This window comes from Equus asinus, chromosome 5, assembly GCF_041296235.1.
Source record: "Equus asinus isolate D_3611 breed Donkey chromosome 5, EquAss-T2T_v2, whole genome shotgun sequence".
NCBI lineage: Eukaryota > Metazoa > Chordata > Mammalia > Perissodactyla > Equidae > Equus > Equus asinus.
In genome coordinates this window covers 97,575,897-97,601,321 of record NC_091794.1, presented here as the reverse complement: position 1 = coordinate 97,601,321, position 25,425 = coordinate 97,575,897, and positions in this window count along the sequence as shown.

Below are 25,425 nucleotides of genomic sequence, written 5' to 3'. Positions count from 1 at the left end.
CAAGGGCGTGGGTAGGAGGAAGCTGAGCAGGGACTCAAATGTCTGTCTGTCTGTTCCAAGGACTGGGAAGCTCTGGGCACCACCCCCTGAGGAGCTTCTGGCCACCTGTTCGCTAATCAAAGCTTGACCCTGTCCTATGCCAGCTGTGTGACCTTGAGTTATGCGTTCAACTTCCTGAAGCTTTAATGTCCTCTTCTGTAAAACAAGGTAAATAAAAAAAATCCCTACTTAAAATGACAGTGCTAATAATCTCTGTAAAATAGGAGTAATAATAATCTGTCCATAGAGAGCTTTTAAAAAAAATCAATAGACTTTCTTTTTTAGAACAGTTTTAGGTTTATAGAAAAATTGAGCAATAGTACAGAGAGTTCCTATACACAGCCCCCAACACACACACACACACAAACACACACACATACACGTAGAGTTCCCTTTCTATAAACATCTTGCTTTCGTGTGGTACATTTGTTATAATTGATTTATTATTGATATATTATTATTAACTAATGTGTACGGTTTGCATTAGGGTTCACTGTTCATGTTGGCAGTTTTATGGGTTTTGACAAATGCATGATGTCGTGTACCCACCATTACAGTATCACACGGAATAGTTTCACTGCCCTGAAAACCCCTGTGCTCCACTTATTTGTCCGTCCTCTTCCCCCCTCCACTGGCCGCAGGAACCCCTGGCAACCACTGATCTTTTCACTGTCTCCGTAATTTTGCCTTTTTCCAGGAACCATAAAGTTGGGACCATAGAGTGTTGCCTTTTCAGCCTGGCTTCTTTCACTTAGCAATATGCATTTAAGTTTCTTCTGTGTCTTTTCATGGCTCGATAGCTCATTTCTTATTATTGCTGAATAACATTCCATTATATGGATGAACCACGGTTGGTTTATCCATTCACCTACTGAAGGACATCTTGGTTGCGTCCAGTTCTTGGCTCTTATGAACAAAGCTGCTAGAAACATGTGTGTGCAGGTTTTGGTGTGGACAAAAGTTTTCAGCTCATTTGGGTGAATACCAAGAGCATGATTGCTGGATTGGATGACAGACTATGTTTAGCTTTGTAAGAAACTGCTAGAGTGTCTTGCAAAATGGCTGCACCATTTTGCATTGCCACCAGCAAGGAGAGTTCTTGTTGCTCTGCATCCTCACCAGCATTTGTTGTCGTCGGTGGTCTGCATATTGGCCCTTCTAACAGGTATGTAGTGTTATCACATTTTTGTTTTAATTTGCAATTCCCTAAAGACATATGATGTGGAGTGTCTTTTCATATGTTTATCTGCCATCTGTATATCTTCTTTGGTGAAGTATCTGTTCAGATCTTTTGCCCATCTTTTAAATTAGATTTTTTGTTTTCTAACTGTTGAGATTTAAGAGTTGTTTGTGTGTTTTGGATACAGTTCTTTATCAGATATGTGTTTGCAAATATTTTCTCCCAGTCTGTGGCTTGTCTTTTCATTCTCTTAACAGTGTCCTTCCCAGAGCAGAAGTTTTTAATTTTAATAAATCCAACTTATCAAGTCTTTCATTCAAGAGTCATGCTTTTGGTGCTGTATCTAAAAACTCATTGCCAAACCCCAAATCATCTAGATTTTTTCCCTATGTTATCTTCTGGAGGTATTCTGGGTTTGCATTTTACACTTAGGTGTATGATCTATTTTGAGTTAGTTTTTCTGAAAAGTGTAAGGTCTATTCTAAATTCCTTTTCTCTCTTTTTTTGCACGTGGATGTCCAGTTGTTCCAGCGCCATTTGTTGAAAGACCATCCTTCCTACACTGAATTACCTTTGTTTCTTTGTCAAAGATCAGTTAACTCTATTTATACGGGTCCATCTTTTTGGCTCTCCATTCTGTTCCATGGATCCATTTGCTTATTATTTTGCCGGTATCGCACTGTCTTGATTTCTGTAGCACCGCAGTGTTACTCTTCTGATTTTGGTCTTCTTACTCAGTATTGTGTTGGCTATTCTGGATCTCTTGCCTTTCCACATAAATTTCAGAATCAGTTTGTTGATATCCACAAGTAACTTGCTCAAGATTTTAATTGCGATTGCATTGAATCTATAGATGAAGTTGGAAAAAACTGACATCTTAACAATATTGAGTATTCTTACTCATGACCTTGGACTATATCTCCATTTGTTTAGATCTTTGATTTCTTTCATCAGAGCTTTGTAGTTTCCCTCAAATAGATCTTGTATATTTTTTGTTAGATTTGTCCCTAAGTATTCATTTTTTGGTGCTAATGTAAATGGTATGGTATTTTTAATTTCAAATTCCAATTGTTCATTGTTGGCGTAGAGGAGAGTAATCGACTTTTGTGCATTAGCCCTGAATCGTGAAACTTTGCTATAATCCCTTGATAAAATAGTTCCAAGAGTTTTTCTGTCAATTCTCTCATATTTTCAACATAGACAATCATGTCATCTGAGAACAAAGAGAGTTTTATTTCTTCTTCCCTGATCTGTATACCTTTTATTTCCTTTTCTTATCTTATTGCATTAGCTAGGACTCCAGTATGATGTTGAACAGGAGTTGTGAGAGGGAACATCCTTGCCTCGTTCCCAATCTTGGAGGGAAAGCATCTAGCTTCCTATCATTAAGTATGATGTTAGCTATAAGTTTTTTGTAGTTCCTTATCAAGTTGAAGAAGTTTCCCTCTATTCCTAGTTTGCTGAGAGGTTTTTTTTTTAAATCATGAATGGGTGTGAATTTTGTCAAATGCTTTTTCTGCCCATATAGGGTTTTGAGAAGGTTGAATGAGCGAGTGTATCTGGAGCACCCAGCACAGGGGTAGCATGTGGCAAATGCTCAATGTACATTATAATTGAAAGGTAATAGTGCATGTCAAATATATTCATTACTGGTGTACAGGAGAGCAATTGACTTTTGTATATTAACCTTGTATCCTGAAACCCTGCTATAATCCCTTACTATAATAGTTCCAGGAGCTTTTTTGTTGATTCTTTGAGATTTTCAACAGACTTCAGAGTCAAATTGCCTGGGTTCAAATCCTGACTCCACCACTTACAAGCTGCGTGACCTTGAGTGAGTTACTTAATCTTCTGTGCCTCAGTTTTCTCATCTGTAAAATGGGAATGATAATACTGTTGCTGTAGAATTGCTTAAGGATTAAATCAACAAGTATTTGTAAAATGCTTATTATAAAAGCACCTAGCACAAAGTAAGTGCTGTACAAGTAGCAGATATTAATAATAATATTATTAATGATATTAGCCACTGTGGTCCTCTCTTTTGTTATTGCACCAGATTTCTACGCATCAGAGAAGCAGTTGAGAACAGATGGTCAGATGGCCTGGATTTGAGTCCCACCTTTGCCACTTACTAGCTGTATGACGTTGGACAAGTGACACAAACTCTTTGTGTGTTGATTTTTTCATTTGTGAAATAATGACAGTGCCTACTTCTTGGCGTCACTGTATGGATTCAATGTGTTTTGTATGTAAAGGGCTTAGAAAAATGCCTGGCCAAAACCTGTTAGCTATTACTATTATTTCCAGAGGCCAGCTTTTCGAAGCCCCGTCTCCAGCTGGGTCTCTCACAGACTGTGGACGAGGCGTGTAGACCAAGGATGCGTGGTCCAGGGGCGCAGACTGCAGCTAAGCAGTGGGGCTGTCTAGGAGGCAGTGAGTTCCTCCTCAGTGGAGGTGTGCAAGCAGGGGTTGGAGATTTGACTGGATGATCTGGAAGCTTCTGTCTAGGCCGACAGTCTGGGAAGTCTTAGTCTGGCTGAGAGAGGATGGAACTCGAGGTTCTGAGAAGGTGCCGGCTCTGACACCTTTCTTCAGCTTTAATTAGAGCCATTCCACTGTATCTGTTTTATATTTTGAGACTCCAGAGACAGCGATTTTTTTTGAGGGGGGGAGATGAGGATCCTGCCACTAGACGCCATTTGAAAGCCTTATAGTCCAAACTTGCCCCCTCCCTTTTTTAAAAGAAGATTGGCATCTGAGCTAACACCTGTTGCCAGTCTTCTTCTTATTTTTCCTTCTTCCTTTTCTCCACAAAGTCCCCCAGTACGTAGTTGTACATTCTAGTTGTATGTCCTTCTGGCTCTGCTGTGTGGGACGCCGCCTCAGCGTGGCCTGATGAGCGGTGCCGTGTCCGCTCCCAGGATCTGAGCCGGGGAAACCCTGGGCCACCGAAGCAGAGTGGAGCGCATGAACTTAACCACTTGGCCATGGGGCCTGTCCCCTGCCCCCTCTTTTGTTTTATAGCAGAGGGAAAATGAGGCTCCAACAGAGGAAGTTATTTACCAAGGTCAGGCAGCGAGTCAGAAGGAAGAACTGGTCCCAGAATTTGGGACTCCTGACTCCTAGTCCAGTCCTCGCTTTATCTCATCTTCCTGACTCTTCCTGTTACTGCCACTCCCAGCCTCTGATGCGTGCTCTGCCCTTCAGTTTCCATGTTAATTGATGACATTCGCTCTGGATTTGCTTGGGCTCAGCTCCCTGGAGTGGAATCTGCATAGGCTGATCTCCCATAGGCCAAAGATTTAAACTAAACTTCCTGCCCTGGACCTGGGTGGGCCCGGGGTTGCTGCAGTGTCCCCATGGTGGTGAGAGTAGCCTACCCCAAACACTAAGGTCGTACTCATTCATTTATTCATCCAGCCAACAAATAGTCGTTGGGTTCCTACCATATGCAGGGCTTGGTGCTAAGTTCTGGGACTATGGTGTTGTGTGAGATGTCCCTGCCCTCACTCATCTTACAGTCTAGCAGGAAAGGCAAACAAATGCCAGTTAATTCCATTTGAGTATTGGTTTAGTCAGGGTAGGCTAACTGCTGTAACAAACAACCCTAAAATGTTAGTGGCTTAATACAACATGGAATTTCTGCTCAGGTGGATTTCTTTCATCTGAGCAGTGACTCAGGGACCCCAGCTTGTGGCTGTGCCCTCCTCTAGGTGCTAAGCATCCTCTCCATTCAGCTGGAAGATGGGGAAGAGAGTGAGCACGCAGGACCACGTGTGAGATCAAGGCCAGACCTGGAACGGCCTCCATCACTTCTGGCCTCCTTTGATTGGCCAGAACTCAGTCCTGTGGCTTCTTCTAACTCCAAAAGAGGAAATGCAGTCTAGCTGTGTGCCCAGGAAGGAAGGGAAACAAGGTTTGTTGAACGCATGGCAGTCTGTGCCACAAGTGCGATCACTTCTGTGATAGAGGTAAGCTGGAGCATCCCAGGAAGGCTTCTCAGGGTAGGTGACATCTGTCCTGAGGCCTGGAGGATGAATAGGAGTTGGCCAGGGGAAGAGGAGGGAGAAAAGTTTTCCTTGCAAGGGGAGGATTGAGCATGGTGTGTTTGGAGAACGGGAAGATAGTCAGTCTGGCTAGAGCTGAGAATGGGAGCTGAGGAGGGCCACGAGTGATGAGGCTGGATGGGCCCTGAAGCCTGGATGACTGTGTGCTCAGGACAATGGGACCAGGAAAGGGGAATGACTGAGTCAGGTTGGTGAGTTAGATAGCTGTCTCTTGCTTCTGAGCAGAAGATGGCCTGGAGAGGCAAGAGGCTGAAGGTGGGGATCTTTAGAGCGTCTGGGTAGTCGGTGATAGGGCTGGACCAGGGCAACGGCTGTGGTGTGAAAAGCAGGGGATGCTAGTTAGAAGGAAGAATCTTTAGGATCTGGGGACCCATCAGATGAAGCGGTGATGAGGAAGAATCGAGGATGCTGCTGAGGTTACATGGCGACTATTTGGCTAGTTCAACCGGAGGGGTTGGCCAAATCTGGCCTGTTACCTGTTCTGGAAATAAAGTTTTATTGGAAAACGGCTAGGCCCATTTGTTTACGTATTGTCTGTGGCTGGTTTTACACTGTAACGGCAGTTGAGTAGTTGTGACAGAAACTGGATGGCCCTCAAAGCCTAAAATATTTATTATCCAGCTCTCTACAGTTTAGTTTGCTGACCCCTGAGCCAAACAGTTGCTCAATTCAGTAAATTTTTTAAAAAGCAGTTAAAGGAGTATTATGACTTAGGCTGTGATTGCTTCCATCCATCCATTTATTCGGTCAGCTTCTATTTCCTGGCTCCTCTCCGATGGTGCCCAGCTTGCTTGCCTGGGTCCAAATAACTGGTTTGCGAGGTCGGTCTGGTTGCTGTGGGCAGCCGTCTCGGAGGCCGATTTCACACATCAGGACGTGAAGACTGCGGTGGATGCTGCCGCACATCTGGATCATGCCGCTGCTGGCCCAGATGTGGGGCCTGCTGAGCCAAGCTGGCCTCTAGGGCTGGGTCGTTCAGGCTGATGGGTCTTCTGGGGTAATCACATTTACACAAAGCTTTTCTCAGACATGGTGTCATTTACTCCAAATGGCAGTCCCTTGAGCTCAGCATGACCACACTCCGTGGTGCAGATCAAGAAACCGAGACCTAGAGAAGAGATTAGCCGAAGGCAAAGGGAGAAGCAGGCAGACCTCTTCTTGAAGAGAGCCCAAGGTCCACTAGGGGTGAATTGTGGTCTCGATTTCTCCTCCCCCGAGGATCTAGGGAGCAAGGCAGGAGTGTCCACGGGGCCAGAGCCCCTAGACCTCCCAGCCATCTGGCACCTCCTCTGCTTTGGTCTCCACCAGGGGTTACAGATGTGAGCTGGACAGTGTGGGAATGCAGCTTCACAGCAGTAATTAGTTTATTCCTGAGGTCAGCAGTATAAATAGTAGAAAAATGTATTTCCTGTTCCAAGCCAAATAAGCAAGTGGCAGCCAGTTGGCCGGGTGCCACCGATGGGATTTCAGCCATGCGTGTGCCTTGCCTTTGGCCACGAGTTTGGGCGGGAGAGCAGAGGAGGAATGTTCCTCGGCAGGCCCAGTCCTGCTCTTGACTGGTGACTTACTGGGAAGGCTCTGACAGCCCGCCATCCACTCAGGTAGATCCAGGGTTCTGCCGTGAGCATGGAGACCAGCAAAGGTGGATGGACATGTCAAGGGGGCAGCACCAAGGCTGGCTGTTACCGTCGGTGATCGCTCCATGTGCCTGGCACGTGGCTGATCATCAAGAGACGTTGTTGAGTGAGCAAATGAAGGGGAAAGCTGCCCAGCCTTTGAGTGGATGGGAATCGGAAGTGGGAGCAGAGGCCATAGCAGTGGGTGAGGGGACAGAACCATTGTCTCATTCCTAGGGTTTGTTGAAGAAATCAGAAGTCAGAGTCCTGGGCCATCCCATTTGGTACCACCTTATATAAAGTACACACTGTCCAAGTGGATTTTTTTTTTTAGATATTTGGATGCTTTGTTTGGTAATATGTCTGTCTCCCCTCCACTTTTTGTTCACGTACTTGTTCATTCATTCGCTCCTTCCTTCCTTCGTTTCTGCAGAGGCGTTGTGTGGTGGTTCAGGAGTGAGGAAGGCAAAGAGGAAGACGCCCTCTGTCTCTGCACGTCAGGCCCCCACCTTGTCCCTCTCACCACCCTCATTTCGCTTGGTGCCTCTTCCTCATCTTTCAAGCTGTAACTTAGAAGTCACTTCTGATAGAAGACTCCTTCACTGCCCAGACAGGCCCCTTGCTCTGTGCTCCCAGCCCGCTGTGTGGCCTCTGGCAGAGCCTTGGTAACTCTGGTAGGTTCCTCTTGTCTGAATCCTGAGGGAAGGGTCTGTTTCTGGTTCCTAGAGTGGGGTCTGACTTAAGGTAGGAGCTCATTAAATAGCTGTTATGTGAATGAATGAATGAATGAATGACCTCACGCTCCCAATCCACACCTTTCATCCCTTCTTAAAACCTTTTCTAATGAAATAAATGCCACCATGTCTTCATTACAGGGGTAGACTGCTCTCTTCGTCCTGAATATGGCTCACCAGGCTTTTTTCTAAAGGGGCAGGAGAACCCTTAATTCTCCTTCTCCTCCCTCACACTTTTCACCCAGTGAACTAAAATAAAGGCACAGAGAGAGCGAGCAACTCACCTACGCTCACACAGCCAGATTGGAGTGTGGCAGGAAGCTGGGTGGAGCCCCAGGGATCATTCTCCATCTGAGAGCTGGCAATTCAGGGAGCCCTGGCAGAGGAGTGGGTGGGCACTGTGAATGCTGCCTTGGGGGACCCCTCCATGGACTCTTGCATGTGGTGACATCGTCCCTCTCCTGCCTGGGCACATCCTGTCACTGACTCCCTGGGGCCCCACTTCCTGCTTGTGAGCAGAGATGGACACTAGCTGCTCAAGCCAAGGGTGTGACTCAGGCCCAAGCAGAGATGTTCTGAAAAGTTTGTGGGACCAACTGGGCGGGTGGATGAGGGGTTGGTCCTTCCCCCACCTCACTCATCTCCTGCGTGAGTAAGACATAACTCCCGGCATCTCAGGCAGGCTGCCCCTCTTTCTCAGCGCCTTCTAGAATTCCACCTGGAACCCGTGGTGTCTTCCCACAATCTACACTGTGGCACTCAGACAGCATTTCCTTCTAGAATGTTCTCCCCGGTGTCCACCCAGCATTGTGTCCTGGGCCTGAGGACCCACAGAGTTTCATTCTGGCATCTTTGGGTTCCTCCACGCTGGTTTGCTGAAGTCTCACTACTGTCCCCTGAGTGGGATCCCCATCAGTCTCGCCCCTGTGACCATTAAAGTGAGAGTGAACGCCAATTTGCTTCTGCTATTCCTTTTATTTACTAGATATATGGTTCTTTTTGCACTTGAGTAGGTCTGTGGTGACTGAAATAGAGAGAAACTGAAACTGTCCTCGATGTTGTCTCCTTCCCATCCCTGTCTGGTTTGGGATCACATGATGCTCAGGAATCAAGATGTTGTAAATTATGGCCAGGGCTCCTGTGGGGCCTGGGTGGGGGCAAATACCAGCAGGGACCACAGGCAGCGCTGCTGAAGCCCCCGGCTTAGGCCTGTCCAGTATGGTAAGGAGGGTTTTGCTAAGGAAGCAGCTGCCCAGAGCCAGACTTTGGGGGGCTGGCCTCCTGAGTCCTCCTTTCCTGCCTCTCTCTCCTGGGTGGTGGCAGCAGCAGCAGCAAACCCGGGGCGGGGCGGGGGGGTGGCTCTGAGCCGGCATGGGGCCCAGCCAGGTGCGCTTGTCCAGTACTTTCACCAAGTCCATCTCAGTCTCTCCGCCACTGCCCCAACAGACACGTCTCCCCCAACCCCCCAGCCTGGGTTCTGTCCCGTGCCAGGGTGCCGCTTGCTTTCAGACCGCGGAGAAGCGCTGAGCCGAGCGGAGCCCATGGCCAGGGGGCGGCCCAGACGTGGTCTCCGCTGTCTGGCATCTCCTGATCCGGGAGGAATTCGCCTGGAGAACAGGGCTCGGGCAGCTGGTGTGCTGTGTTCTTAGCTGTGACCGAGACGCAGCTGGTTGGCACGGGCTGGGGCCTTCCGATTGGGCCGCTGTGTTTGGAAGCTCCAAATCCTCAGCTCTCCTTGAACAACGAGGAATTCAGGATACTGATCCCACCGCGGATGAAAAGGCCACGGACTCCCAGACACTCCCCCCGCCGCTCCCCGCCAAGGGGTGTTTGGCTGAAACTGTCATTGGACCTGGAAACACAGTGGCTGGGGGGCAGGGGGCACATCTCCAGCCTGTGCGGCCAGTGCTAGCTGAGGGCAGGTTTGGGAGAGAGGCTGAGACAGGAGGGGGCGAGAGTTACCAGCCAGGCAGCCTTTGCTGGATGTTAGTCCTTCATAATCCCATTGAAGCCATCAGCCTCCTTTTGAAGGAGGTCTTCTTAATTTTGCTTCTGTTGAGGAAACTGAGGCCGGGAGGGGCTGTGGCTTGCCTGAAGGCCCTGGAGTGGAAGGGAGCCATCTAGGGTCCAGACCAGTCTCTTGGCGAATATTTCCTTTAACCCAGACCTGTTATGAATCCCTTCTCTCCTCCCCACCTCCCCAGGATCTCCAAGGATTGTGACAAATTGAAAATCCTATTAGTGTTAAATTAATGGGCTTTTCTTGTGGGGCAGCGGGCCGGAACGGCGGCAGAGGGCTGAGAGCATTCACTGGCAGAGGGTGTGGGCAGGGAGCGGTGGTGGGCCTCCTGTCCAGAGCCCCCCTCCCGTCTTTTATTAACCAGCTCATCTCTCCGGCTGAGCGGCCTTTTATCTGGGAAGGGGCAAAGGCGCTTTGAACCTTGGAATTAAATTCTGCTGGGGCCTGGGACAAAGGACAGAGCCCAGAGGCCACCGCCCCCTCCTCCGCTGCCCCGACCTGGAAACATCTGAGGGCCTTGGGGCCGGGGGTGGTCGTCTCAGGTCCATGACCCCGAGGGCAGGGGGCATGTGCCCAGCAGGGATGGAGGAGAACTTTGTGCCTTTCCAGGCTGTGAGAAGGCTCGGCGAGCAGATCCTGGAACGCTGTGGCTGCCGGGAGCTGGCATCCAGCAGGTTCTGGAGACTTCTCCACCCTCCCCACCCTGCTTCTCCAGGCCTGCAGGACCACCCTAGTCCTCATCCGTGTACTGAGTGCTGACTGTGGCCAGGCACCGTGTAGGGTCTAGGGGTACAGCTGTGAGCAAACAGAGACCATTGTCAGTCTCACGGAGTTGGCATTCTAGTGAGCTGGGATGGAAGCTTGACAAATCAACGAGTCCTATACAACGTATAAGGTTTTGAAAAGTGCCACGGAGAAGAATAAAGCAGGTTAAGGAGAAAGCTGGCCAGTGAGGGTGGTCAGGAAAGGCCCCTCTGAGGAGGTGACACTTGCAGAGAGGCCTGAATGAAGTGAGAGGGGGGGCTGAGGGGACGTGGGAGGTGGGCAGCAGGTCCAGGCAGAGGGAACAGCAAGTGCGAAGGCCTGGAGAGCAGAGCGTGGCTGGGGAGTCTGAGGAGGAGCAAGGAGGCCCAGGTGGCTGGAGTGAAGGGAGCTGGGAGAGAGGACGAGGAAGAGGAGAGAGAAGGTCGTGGGGGCCCTGCCTTCCCTTCCAATCTTAGGGGTCAGGGCGGGGAGGAAGCTTCATCTTAATTCATCTTAGTTCCGGAAACAGTGCCAGGACGAGGAACGGAATCACTCACGGTTCCACAGCCAGGTCGTGTGGCAAGATGGTGATCCGAAATGGGTCTCAACATCTAGCCCGGTTCTCCAGCTACCACCCCACAGCCCAAGCGGGATTATAACAACAAAAAGCAGTAAGTACAGTTTATTGAACACACACTCCATGACAGACTCTGCTAAGCCACTTCAATATACATTGGCTCAGAGGTTGTATATTTCACATTAACTAACCTCGAGGGAATTATTATAGTGGAACCATTACACGGATGCCGAGGCTGAGGATCAGGGAAGTGGAGGGGCTCGTCAAGGCCAGCTGGTGGATGGAGCCCAGCCTGTCTGACTTCAGAGCACCTCCTGTGTCATTCGGGCTCCTGTAACCCCCATGCGAGGTGGTGACTCAGAGCCTGTGTGGAGCATCAGTTCGGCCTGCTGCAGCACAGGCCACGTGGGTCCCCGTGGATGAGTTTATCTGTTCATCTCCCTGACACAGCCGTGAGCTCCTGGAGGGTGTGGGGAGAGTTGCCCTCATTTCTGCCCCCGTTCCCCAGCGCCAACCCCTTTGCTGGATGCTGGAACGATGTGTTGGGGTTCTGATGTGACTGGTGTCTCTCAGGGCCCAGCACACCCCATTCCTAACTCTCTGATCTCCCTTCTAACACTGCGGCCGGCTCATGCTGCCGACCTTGTCTGCTGGAGCCTGAGCAGCAGGGAAGGACGAGAAGCCCAGGGCTGCACTCTCATTTCCGTCTCTGTGACCCCCGGCGCTAAGCCTGCGGCCTGGCTCAGACTCGGTGCCCAGTGTAGGGTCAGATGAACGGATCGTGAGTTGCATGAGTCCCGGGGGAGGGGATTAGGTACAGAGTGAGAAAGAGGAGGTGGACGGGGACACACGCAGAGTGACAGGTAGAGCAGACCCCGGGCTGAAGCTGAGACTCAGGTCAAGATGGAGGGAACACAGAGGACACCCCAGATGCTGTTGGAGGCGGAAAGGGACAGACGGACACGGAGACTTGCAGGGAGGCGGCAAGACAGAGGGAGGCAGACACAAGGCCATTGCCGGCTGGGGGTCTGGGCGTCCTGGCAGTGGGGGCTTGCAAGCCAGGCTTTTCAGTAAGCCCTGGGCACGGACAGGACAGGGGCAAGGACCGACTGGTGAGGAAGCACACCTGCGGAGAAGTGAGCGGGGCTCGTTTGTGGGGGCGGGGTGTGCGGGAGGAGGGGAGAGGGTGTGCAGGTGAGGGGGCTGGGAAGACCAGAGAGCCTGGACTTCGGATTCCATGTCCCTACGCCTCACCTCCCTGGGCTGTGAGGGCCCAAGGTCCTCTGGTTACCCGTAGACCCAGTGCCAGGCCGAACGTAGGGTGATGGGGACAGGGTTGGGGTCACACATGGCCTGGAGACCATTCTGATTCCTGCCTGACCATGTGCCCCGATGGACAGTATGGCCCCTAGAGTCAGAGGGATTGTGTCACCGTTGCCTGATGCCCTGTTCTGCCTCTCCTCTCTACCCTGTTGTTGTTGCTCAGGTTCCAAACTCCCCATTTCTCACCTGGGCCCTGACAAACAGCCCCAACTACCCCCTGCACCCAGCCGCCTCCCCCAAGCCAGTCTCGACTCTGCAGCCAGAGGGAGCTTCCAAAAGTACAATCTGACCATGTCACCTCCCTGCCTAAAACCTTCAATGACTCCCTAGTACCCACAGGTCCTGCGTGGCTTGGCTCCGCCCACCTCTCCAGCCCCATCAAATCGATCCTCATCTCAAACCTTTGCTCTGGCCACCCCGAATCACAGTTCAACTTTGTCCTAGCCTGTCATCATCATTCCTTCTACAGATTGTCCTTGTGTCACCTCATCTGCTAGGGAACTTCTAGCTGTACTTCAGGCCTGGGTTCTGGTGTCCATCCCCCCAGGAAGGCTTCTCCTACAACCCCCCATGGCCGGCCTCGAGACCCACCCCTGCTCCTGCAGCCACCTGTCCTCCCCAGTGTGGCATTTGGCAGTCTGCACAGGAGTCATTGGGGTGCCTCTCACAGCAAAGCCCGGGGAGGGCAGGGCCATGTGTCATGTACTTGGATGTCTACAGAGGCTAGACCGAGGCCTTGTGTGAACCGTGCTCTCAGGAGACGTCTGAATGAATGAAGACGGGGCGGGCAGGCTGGGGGAGTCGGCAGGGAACGCTGGGTCTGCCTGGGGGCTGCGGGGTCCTAGAGCTCCTACGCACAGGGAGGGGATGACACAGGAACTCAGCCTTCCCCTGGGGAGGTTATTTTGGTCGTGGCAAATAAACCCCTTTGGAAAATGTGACCAGCTTTTGATCCCCGTGTCTTCACTCTTGACGCCCTCCTTTCAGTGTGTGAGGAAGACAGTGGCCTCCGTTAATAAAGAATAATTATGGGGCTGGATTAGAGAGATTATCGGGAACAGGTGGAGCCCCAGCCCCACCCGTTCTGCGGCGGCAAGGATGAGCTCACACTTTCCCCCTCCGCAGGGAGGATGTGCCACCCGGGGCCTCCCAGCCACGGCTGCTAATCCTCTGGGGAGGGGAGAGAATTCTCCTGCCCGTCACTTGCCACTGTCCCAGGTGAGATTCCGGGGGAATCAGGGGGAAGGGGTCTCCCCAACACAGCGGGAGGCCGGATGCTGCCTTCACACCAGCGCTCCAGAAATCAGGGAGGCAGAGGGCGAGAGCGGCTGGGAGGGGAAGGCCCCTGCGGGGCAGCACGCTGTGTGGGCTCTCATCCTGGCTCAGTCCCTGGCGTGAGCCTCGGTGACCCCTGCCATTGCTCCTATTTTGGCCTCAGCTTCCTCATCTGTGTGATAAGGCAGGTGGACTCCACCTGCCTTTCCCAAGCTGGCTCTGTAGAATTCCATCCCAGCGTTTAAATGCGTAGGAACCCAGGGAATAAACGTCCGTGACCCCTTCTTGAAAATGAACTTGGAAGGAAGACACTACGGCAAAAGGACTAAGGACTGTGGGCAATTGAATCCACTTGTCTTTAATCTTAAGACTAAAACCGGGTGGGCGTCATGATTATGGAACAGAATTAAACATGTAGAAATGAATGAAATGGTGTAGAAATTATGTAAATGACAAAATTGAGAGGGAAAGAGGGTACAAAATAATGTAAATATGCAGATCTCCTCATCTTTTATAGTCAGAGGGCAAATGATATAATTTAAATATGAAAAATGAAGTAATCAATGTAATTGTATTATAGATATGAAGGTAAACATTAAGAAATATAGAATAATTGGGCCTGGCCTGGTGGTGTAGTGGTTAAGTTCACACACTCTGCTTTGGCAGCCCTGGGTTCACAGGTTCGGTTCCCGGGCGTGGAACTATCATTGCTTGTTAAGCCATGCCGTGGTGGCATCTCACATGTAAAATAGAGGGAGATTGGCACAGATGTCAGCTCAGCGACAATCTTCCTCACACACAAAAAAGAGAGATATAAAATAATAAATTTGGGTCATGGAGGGGAAGAAGAAATAAACTAATGCTATCACTCCTGGTAACAGCAGTCCCTGTGCACAATTCAATACAACAAAAATTAACAACGAAAGATAACGAATTTTGCCACTCTCTCTTAAACATCTCTTGCATCAAAAAGGGAGTCAAGGGGCTGGCCTGGTGTTGCAGCAGTTAGATTTGCACACTCTGCTTCAGCGGCCTGAGGTTTGCCGGTTTGAATCCCAGGTGCAGACCTACTCACTGCTTGTTAGGCCATGCTGTGGCAGGCATCCTACATATAAAATAGAGGAAGATGGGCACAGATGCGAGTTCAGGGCCAGTCTTCCTCAGCAAAAAGAGGAGGATTGGTGGTGGATGTTAGCTCAGGGCTAATCTTCCTCAAAAAAAAAAAAAAAAAGAGAGTCAAAACAGATTGCAGAAATCCAGAGAACTGAGATCATAATCACAATCCATACCAGAACCGTAGAATACTGCTAAAGCAGAGCTCGGAGAAAAGTTCATAACTCTAAATACTTTTAAATAAATAATAAAGATAGAAAATTCATAAATTAGGTATCCAAGCCAAGAAGTGAGAAACATGGAAATAAAATAAACCTAAAGAAATCACAAGGAAAAGTTTACAAAGAGAAAAGTGGATATTGATGAATTAGAAATCAGAAAAATACTAGAACTAATAAAGATTATTTTTTAAAAACCAAGTAAAATAGATAAGATGTTAGGTAATCTAATTCAGAAAAAAATGGAAAAAGCACACATTCATAAAATAAGTGATTATGGGGAAATAACCCCAGTTTCACAGGGAGTCAAAAGAATATGCAAATATACTTGAGAACTTGGATGAAATGAATAATTTTTAAAGAAAATATAACTTACAAAAATGTCCCTAGAAATGCGTCTCGGTACTAAAGCATAAACAGATCAATAACCGTAGAAGAAGTAGAAATAGTTACTTCTAAAAAAATCACTAGGCCCAGATGGTTTCACCAAGGAATTTTACCAAGCATTTAAAGAACTATTTAAGTGATTTAAATTGTTTAAATTGGTCCAGGGCTAGTTTCCTTCATATATAAAGAGCTCTTATAAGTCAATAATAAAGGGCTGACAATTCAATAGAAGTGTATGAACAGACCACTCACAAAGAAGGAAAACAAATGCCTCTTAGGGGAGACTACAAAAAGATTACCAACTCTATTCAAAACAGGAAAAATGCATATTAAAACTACAGTTTTGTGGGGCTTTTTTTAAAACAGTTTTTCACCCATCAGATAAGAATTATGAAACTGGATAAGCCACTGGGTTAGTGAGTGTATAGAGAAACAGGAATGCTCATAAAACGCTGGTAGCAATGCAAATTGTTACAACCTCCATATATAGCAACTTGGCAATATCTTTGCCTGTGATCCAACAATCTTACTTCCAGGAGCTTTTTTTGGAAATAAACTCACGTGTGTGTGAAATGACATTTTGGTGATGTATTGTTTGTGATAGCAAGAGATGGGAAGCAGGCTGAATCCACCAGGAGGAGAAGGGTTATGTACATTCTGCTCCAGTGGGACATTGTACAGCTGTCAACAAGAAAGGAGGAACTCTTTATGTACCAAGACAGACAATTGCCCAGATATATTGATTGTTAGCTGAAAAAAAAAATGTATGATGTGCTGTTACATGCGTAAAAAAGAACACGCACACGTATTTGCTAGTATATGCCAAGAATAAATCTGGATGCACACACTGACAGCTAGTAAGGGGGCTTTCTTTGGAGTGGTGACCTGGATGGCTGGGGACAGCGGCTGAGGGGGACTAAACTTCCAGCGTCTGCCTTTTTATACTTTTTGAATTTTGCACCATGTGCATGTGGTACCTTTTCAAAACTGGAATAATTAAGAAATTTAAAGATGGATAGAAATTAGCTGTGTAAGAAGGAAATAGAGAAATAAACGTATGCAAGACTGCTCAAATTGACCAGGATCAGGGAAATAAAAATTAAAATATTTTTTGTTGTTTTGGCAAAAGGGAAAATGAGTCTTACCCTTCAGAGCAGAGTTTAGACTTTACCCCGGGAACAATAGGCGCCTGGGTGGGCTGTGAGCAGGGGAGCAGCGGTGCAATTACAGGGGCTGAGGCTGGAGGCAGGGATGTCAGCAGGAGGCTGTGTGGTCATCCAGGCAAGACTCAGGCGCTGGAGCACAGGCAGGGGCTGTGGGGTTGGAGAGGAGGAGGTGGAACTGACGCCACGGGGCTGCGTGGGTAAGCGGGCTGGGGAGGAGGAGCTGGCCAGGGAGAACCAGGGCTCTCCTGTGGGTGCCCTGCTGTAGGCTGAGGTCATGCGGCAGCCCTGAGACTGAGTGTTTATTCAGGGGACAGCCCACCACCTCGCCTGAGGCTGGACAGCCCTTCCAAGCCACTGAAGTGCTTTTGCACCATCTGTTTGTTCAGTCAAGCTCTCCTTGTGATGAAGGTGGCGCTGGGGCAGGTGTCCCACCGTTCAGATGGGCAAATGAGGCTCAGAGTGGGTAAGTGACTGCTAGAGGCCCCCCAGAAGACCTCAGCCCCACTCTCCCAGGACGCCTCTCAGCCTGCTCCAGACCTCACTTTTTGTCCCCTGTGACCATGACACAGCTTTGGACTGGAGACTAGAGCAGGTGTCCCCTGAAGCCCAAAGCAGACACGTGTGTCACTGCGAGTTACCAGGGCCCCTGGGGGTCTCCCGGGATGCTCCCAGAGCTGCCAAAATCCTAGCTGGCTCCTTGACCTGAGCAGTCAGAGGTCGTGATGGGCTCTCTTAGCTCCTAGGGGCCACTCATGTGTGACCCCCTCCAACTCAGCAACGAAGAAATTTGCTCCCTTGTCTGAATGCCCCTTACGCTTCAAGTTGCTCTGCCTTCCGACGGGCAGCCCGAGGAATCTCTGCCTCTAAAGGGCTGGCGTGATTAGATTGGGCCACTTGGATGATCTCCCCTTTGCCATATGATGGGACAGAGTCATGGCTGACGTCTCATCCTACCCTGGGTCCGATCCATACTCAAAGGGGGCAGATTACACAGGGCTGTTGGGGATCATCGTAGGATTCTGCCTACCGCTCAGATGTACACAGCCATCCATGTGTAACTGGAATGAGGACGTATGCCTGTTAAACGTGTACGGAGTTCCAGACACTTCTGTGCGCATAGTCTTACTTGATCCCCTCAAGCCTATGTAGTACTTACTATGACTGTCGTGATCCTCAGTCTACAGATGAAGAAATGGAGGCTCAGAGAGGTGAAGTAAATTGCTCAGGGTGACCCAGCTACAAAGAGGTGGGGCCTAAACTTGAACCCGGATCTGTCTGATTCTGAAGCGGTGCTCTGGTCCATCTCACACACAGGTGGACACAGGACCAGGCCCACACACGCAGTGACACGCACACCTGTACATGTGCATTCGTGCTCACCCAGAAGGGTCCATGCACAGATACACAGGCACCCCCCACGCCTGCCTGGTTCCCTGGGGCCCGGAGTTAATGAAGATGCACGGAGAGCCCACGCAGCACAGCCACGGGCAGAGATGAAAGGCGGGGTGTGCCTAACAGCTCTCCAGGGATCCGGTTACCCATGGCTGTGGCTTCTCAACGAGGTGATTAATTGCCCGGCACTGCCTCGGCCCGGTCAGCTCCCAAGGCCTCCTGCCCTCTTATTAAAAACATCCCTTGATGTCATCCCGCCAGGGAGATCAATGGCAGCCGAGGGGAGTGGGGCTGCCAGGGGGTCCCAGTGGCCTCTCCCTGGTGCCACCTGATTCCCTTGGTGCAGCTCCCTGGGAGCAGGCTGGGGCTGATGCTCCCAAAGAGGCCTCCCGAGGCTGGGTCCTGCCTGGCTGTGGGTCACAGTCCGTGTGTCTAGGCAGCTGGGCCAGTAACCGAGTTCGGAGGAGGCCAGAGGACTTGGGGCTGTGGTCTGGGGCTTTGGGAAGCCAGGAAGAAGGGTCTGGAGTACTCCTTCTTGCCCCAGCGCTCTTCTGGGTGTCCTGGCATCAGACTCTCTTGGGTTTGGATCTGGACTAGCTGTGCAACACTGACTTCCCAGAGTCTCTGGTCCCTCCTGTATAAAATGGGGGCAGGGACTTCTCTTGCAGGTCTCGAAGGTCATTTCCTTCTCAAAACTCCTTCTCTTCTTGGCTTGGGTGACCAGCACACTCCCATTTCCCTCCCGCCTCTCAGAGGTGCCTCCTCTGTCTTCCTTATTCACTTCTAGGCAGCATAGAGATGAGCATGGGCTCTGGAGCCGGAACACCGGGGTTCGGGACCCCCAGCGCCATCATTTATGGCCAAGGGACCCTGTCAGTTCGGCTGGACAGAGCTCACTGTTGAGAGGGGCTCATGGAAGTTTTCGTGTTTATGAGTTGAAGGTTTTTTCCCTTGGCAGTTGTTTTTATTTTTGGAAAATTTCACAACCAGCCGTTGGGATAGAAAGGGATCCATTCCCTGGAGTGTTGCAAAACCGATGTCCTTCAAGCGTCCTCCATCCGCCTCTTTTTCCCTCTTCTCTGACTCTGATTGCTAATCTTGTGTGCCGGTCCTATACAATTTCAGATCTATGTCCGGGCGCATGGGCACACACACACCAATGTGCTCCTTCCTTTATAGAACATCGGTGCATGTGGCACCCTCTTAGATTGGGGATGGCCTGTGTCTTATTTAGTGGCGTGCTGGTAAATGGTTAACAACGGGCTCTCTGGATCAAGAAAGGCCTGATGTAGCATTTGCCAATTTCCATGGTGTAAATGCTTCCGCCATGGTCGATTTCAGGCTCCCAAGGTGAAGTTGCTGAATGTGGAGCTGGGGAGAGATGTGCAGTTGGCTTCTGCGGATGGCTTCAGACCGGCTCCAGAACACCATGCTCTCAATCATCACTGTCTCCCTTTTGCCTGACCCAGGGGCCAGCCCGTAGCTAGTGCTCAAGCTGTGTCTGGCAGAATACACTGTGGGCATGTGTGAGGGGCACCAACTCGTGCTGACTTACACCAGAGCTGACCCCTACCTTACCCACACTTGTGCACACTCACGGAATCAGACGTACCCTGGCCAGCTCACATTCACTGGTGTGCTCCAGCAAACACACTCTCTCATGCATCTTGCTTGCAACTCTGCGTGCACACAGAAACCACACATACACCTCTGCTGTGTGGCACACACAGCTCTCCTCGTGGCATAATTGCAGTTTTTCCTGCACACGCATTCTTTAATGAGTATGTATACACCCATTCTCCCCCTTGGCTGACGCTCATGCACACACAGGCGCACACTTTCAATCACTAACTCACACGTGGCGCACACATCACACGCACAGGTGTCTCAGTCGCTGGTGTGCATGTCCTGCAGCACGCACGCGCTGGTGCACTTCTCTGAGCGAGCAGACAGGGGGGCGTGAACGGAGATGCTGCACTCACAGAACAAGCAGGCTGAGACTCAGCCTTTCTCACCTTCCTGCACACAATCACGGCGCACCCACGGCTCACTCACCACCCCGCCGCCCTCCGTCCCCCCACACCCCCTGCAGGCATCTCACCGCCCGCCACAACCAGGGGAGCTGGCCGGGCTGGGTTGGTGGGTGTGGTGTTTGGGAGTTAGAGAGGAATTCCAGGGGCCCCTGCTGCTCCCCTGGCCAATGTTAAGTGCCTTCAGACTGAAAAGAACCGTCCAGAGAGGCTTTTCCGGCTAGAGATTAATGTCACTGAAAAATGTGGGTCCCGAGCGATTAATGCAGCCTTCTTTGCCACACATTATGTGAGTGCACTAAAGCGAGAGGGGGCTCATTTTTGGCGTGTTTTTAACCTGCTTGGCTCAGAGTGAAAGAAGAAAAGAAGAAGAGCCTGAGGCCCGGGAACCTGAGGGTGGGGCCTCTTGGGCAGAGAGTCCCAGAGGCCAGGTAGGGTAAGGCTGGGTCAAGCAGGTCCAGGGCCTTGAGGGTCCCAGCCAAGTCACCACGAGACTGGGAGGAGCGGTAATGATGGACTCCATTCGCGGTCTCCGAGCTCCAGGCGGCGTGGCTGTGGAGGTGTGCCGAGGCTCCTGCCTGGGTGGCATCCGCTGAGGGAATGACTCCCCCACAAGCAGTCGCCCAGCACAGTCAAACGGACTTGGATTCAAACGCAGGCTCTGCTGAGTGACCGTGGGCACGCCACTCCACTTCTCGGGGCCTCATTTTCTTCATCTGCAAAATGGCAGCGACGCAGCCTCTTCCTTACAGGGTGTGATGAGGCTTAAATGAGACCAGCCACATAGGGAGCATCCGATAGCATAGCGCCCACCCAGGTGGTGGTGGCAGCGACATGTGGCTGACAAACGAGCACGTGTGCATGCGTGTGTGTGAGACAGATTGATGCCTTAAGCAGATGCACCCAGGCCGGTGTCCCGTTATGCGACCTTGAGCAAATGATTTGTCTCCCTGAGCCTCAGTTTCTTCACCTGAAACATGGGATTGAGTAACACCCCTGTGTCCGTGCTATTGTGAGGATTACAGGCGATCATATATCTATATCTGACGTGCCTGGCACAGTGCCCGGCGTGGACCAGGGGCCCTAGAACGTGAGAGCAACTGCAAGCGGACCAGAGGGTGGGCATTCTATCTGCAGCAATGGCCTCCCGCCCCTGCCTGGCAGGCGCGTTCAGAGTCACACTGGTTCGCATTCACATTCCACCCTATCGTGGTCAGCCCCCGAGAGCTGGGTGGAGAGGGTGCGTGACTCAGGAGGAGCAAATAGGGTGGGGGTGAAGGATGGTTACAGGAACCTCCTTGCCGAAGCCCTGGCAGAGTGGGGAAGAGTAGCCCATTATGATGCCCCGGGGGCCTCTGAGGATGGCCCCAGGGAGACAGCTGGGGTGGGGTGCTGCCAAGACCTGTCATCCATGGTCCCAGGCACCGAGGCAGGTGCTCAGCGTCCTTCCCTCATCAGTTTCACCCTGAAACCCTGGAGGGTTGATCTTATCTGCTGGGGAAACCGAGGCACAGAGAGGGTAAGCAACCCGGCTCAGGTCACATAGCCAGGAGATGGTTAAGAAACAGGTTCCTTTGGAGCAGATGGCTCCTTGGCTGGGCAGGAATGGCCAGTATTCTGAGGGTAACCAAGAACACACTGAAGAATGTGTTCCTCACATTTTTAAAAACACAAAATGGATTGTGTTATTTCTTGGCTTAAAACTTGTCAGAGGCCTTTGCTGCTCTCAGGACAGGGCCCAAGCATCCAACCTGACAGCCGTGGGGTGCGGGCCCTGCCACCCCTTCAGCCCCAGGTGGCGTGACAGTGACTCTTGCTGTCTGAGTTCCAGTCTCGAGGCCGCTTCTTGGTGCCAGGCTCCCCGCCCCTTCCCTGGGCTTCCCCCCACTCAGAGCCCAGCTCCAGGGAGCACCCTCCGCCCCCTTCCCTCGGCAAGACAGGGTGCCCAGGTTTAAGCTCTCACAGCCTTTGCAGCAATTCTCACAACGCCAAGTGATCGTTGCGTTGTTGTCCACGGTTTGTCGTCTCTGCCCCTGGGCGAGCTCTGCGAGGGTGGAGGCTGCGTGCGTGCTCTCGCTACGCATCGGCGGCACCCACGCACCGCCTGGCGTGATGGTTGAGATGGATGCACTAAGTGGTGGACCGCCAGGTTGGCATCTAGGCACGAGCAGTGTCCCGAGGGGCATTTGGGCCCTGAGTACCTGAGATCTCAGCTCCCCACCAGGTGAGTTCACAGGAAGCACGATAACGGGGTGGGGGGGGGGAGGGTCCTGGGGCATCTCAGGACGCACCCCTCTGCCTGGAGGGAGGGAAGGTAACAGGGTTTCTGTAAGATTTGCCTGACTTATTTTGAACCGTCTAAACCTTTGGCTCGATTTCACACTAAGAATTATAAAATGAGTGCAATGAGGGAACAGAATTCAGGGATAAGGGACTTCTCCAATGGAATTCACCCTCAGGACAGCCCCAAGGTGGGCACTACTGTGGGCCCTACTTTTCACAGGAGGCACTGGGGCTCGGAGAGGCTCTTGACCAAGCGGAGCCCACAGCCTGGATCTGAGGGCCCCTCCTCCGTGCTGACTGAGCAGGGGGAGGTGGACGCGGAAACGCTGCTGTGAGTGCCGTCGAGTAGGTTGTGACTCCCAGCGCCCCTGTGGACAGCAGAGCAGAACCCTGCCCAGTCTTTCTGTGCCAGCCTCTCACCTTCTGGCTCTGTATCGACGACGCTCCGCTGCTGTTCACAGGGTTTTCATGGCTAATTTTTTCAGAGTGGGTGGCCAGGTCCTGCTTCCTAGTCTGTCTTAATGTGGAAGAGCCACTGAAACCTGTGCACCGTGGGCGACCCTGCTGGGATTTGAAATACTGGTGGCACAGCTTTCAGCATCACAGCAACACGCAGCCTCATTCCTCAGGACCAGGGAGGCTGGACTTGATGCAGAAAGGAACTTTGGCTTGCTGTGGTGGTTTTAAGACACGTTCATAAGTTCTGTGATATTTCTCCCTTCAAGAGGTGGTTTACTTCTCCTCTCCTTGAGTGTGGGTGTAGTGATGCACTTCTAATGAACAGAATATGGCAGAAATGTCTGACTTCCAAGACTAGGACACAGAGGGTGTTGCATCTTCCTCCTTGCTCTCTCCTCCATCACTCGCTCTGGAGGGAGGCGGCTGCCGCATCGTGAGGACACTCAGGCGGTCCTGAGGCGCTGAGGCCTCCTGCCCACCGCCGTGTGAGTGAGCTGTCTTGGAAGCAGGTCTCCCGGCCCCAGTCGAGTCTTCGGATGACTGCAGCCATGCCTGCCGTCTAGACTGCCACCTCGTGAGAGATCCTGAGCCAAAATCACTCAGTTAAGCTGCTTTCGAATTCCTGACCCACAGAAACTATGAGAATAAATGATTATTGCTGTTGTAAGCTGCTAAGTTTTGGGGTAATTTGTTATGCAATCGTAGATAACTAATACACTCATTTTAGTGGAAACTGCTCCGATGCCCATCAGCAGTAGATACGGTCCATCCACATGGTGGATACTATAGCACAATGAGGAGGAACGAACTGTCACCACAGGCAGCAACGTGGAGGAGCCTCACAGAAGGTTGAGAGAGGCGGGACCAAAGAGAAACGCACTATGAGACCCCATCCTATACATATGTACCAAAACGGGCAAAACTAATCTACAGTGATGGAAGTCAAGGTAATGGTTCCCCACGGGCAGGGGTGGGTGGAGTGACCCGAGGGGCCCGCAGGGTTTCTTGGGTGCTGCTTGGCTTTCTCCATCTGGGATGCACTCAGTTCGTGAAACCCCACTGAGCTGCCCATTTATGACTCACACACATTTTTGTGTATTAGACCTCAATAAAAAGTGAGAGAAAAAACGCTACCGGTTTGGAATGGATGTGTGCAGGGTGACCCGGACATGATGGGAACCACGTCTGGCTGTGGGATGTGCACGGTTTGGAGGCTCCAGGCCGGGAGGGCCTGCATTCGGGTTGTGGGCTCAGAGAAAGGGGTGGGGGCCGTGGTGGGACTTCCCGCCCCCCAGGGCTTGGCCTGGGGTCTCGGCTCCACGGCCCCTTGTGCAGATGAACAGGAAGGCACAAAGGCCCAGCCCCCAGCAGGGGTTGGGGTCAGCTGAAGGGGCTTTCCGGGGCGGCGCCGAGGGCAGGGGAGCCCTGCCTGGCTTTGTGCCCGAGGGATTTGCCATAATCCCGGCCCTTCCCTGTAGCCTGTCTAAGCGCCCCGTGGGGCCGAGCCTTTTCAAGGTCTGACTGTGGGCTGAAAGGCCCCCAGAGGGGCCCGCATTCCTGCCCGCAGCATCACTGCTCCTAGGAGGGAGCCCCTCAGGACCCCAGCCCTCCCCAGGCGGTGCTCCTCGCCCTTGGGGAAAAAAGACAGCTTTTGGAAGTTGAGGAAAAGTTAAAATGGCCATGGGAGAATCCTGAGTGTCTGGCATGCTTCCTTGAAGGAGACTGTGGTCTCTGCCCACTGGGTCCTGGTCCTTGTTGTGCCATCAAGCAAATGGTGAGAGGATGCTGGAAAGAATGGAGACCTGCCGGGGTGTTTCACGACTCCCAAGGCCCGACATGAGCTTCCTCTGTGACCTAATGGCTCACTCGACAAGCTCCAACCACCTGGGCCTTTCTGTTCCTAAAACTCAGCAAGCTGACCCCTGCCTCAGGGACTTTGCACAGACCTTCCCTCTGCTTGGAATGTTTCTCACCTGGTTCTTGCATGGCTGCTCTTGCTTATAACTCAGATCTCAGCTCAAATGTCACCTCCCCCGGGAGACCTTCCCAGAGGCCCAGAGTTGCACTCTGTCATGTTACCCTGGGTCTTGGTTTCGTGTGTTGCCTCTGCTGGATCTGTCCCCTCCCTCTGGAATGTGAGACCTTAAGAGCAGGGACCTCGTCTGTGGTACTCCTGGTCGTTCCTTCCTCTGGGAACCATACCCAGCGCACAGTGGGTTCTCGGTCACATGTGCCGAGTGAGCGAATGTGTGAGTGTGAAAGGGCAGGGTCCCTTGAGGCAGAGGGAGGAAGGAAGCCTTGGACGGAGGTGATGCTGCGCAGTGCGCGTGCCGTATCTACGTCTGCCTGAACACTTATGGCTACCCCACAACATCAGTATTATCACCCCATTTTTACAGATCAAGAGACCAAAATGTAGGTGTTTAATAACTTGACCAGGGCCGTGCAGCCTATGAGTGGTAGCTTACCCCATCCGGTGATGACGGTGGTAGAGGATAGGAAGCGGGAAAGAATCTCTGCTGGCCTCCGATTTCACTGTTAGTCATACGCTGAAATTCTTAGCACCTGAAATTTCACTCTTAGACATGCATTCCTTTTGCTTACACACTGCCCTCAAGAACTCCTTTCTTTTCGCCTTTTCTCTTAGTAGTGAGAGAATTTTGCATGAATGATTGTCATAGACGCAGAGCATGGTGGTTATGGAAGGAGCGTCAGAGGCTGCCTTCTGATCTGCCCATTTTGCAAGTGGAGATACTGAGGCCGGGAAAGCAGGAATAACCGCCTCAAAGTTACCCAATAGGT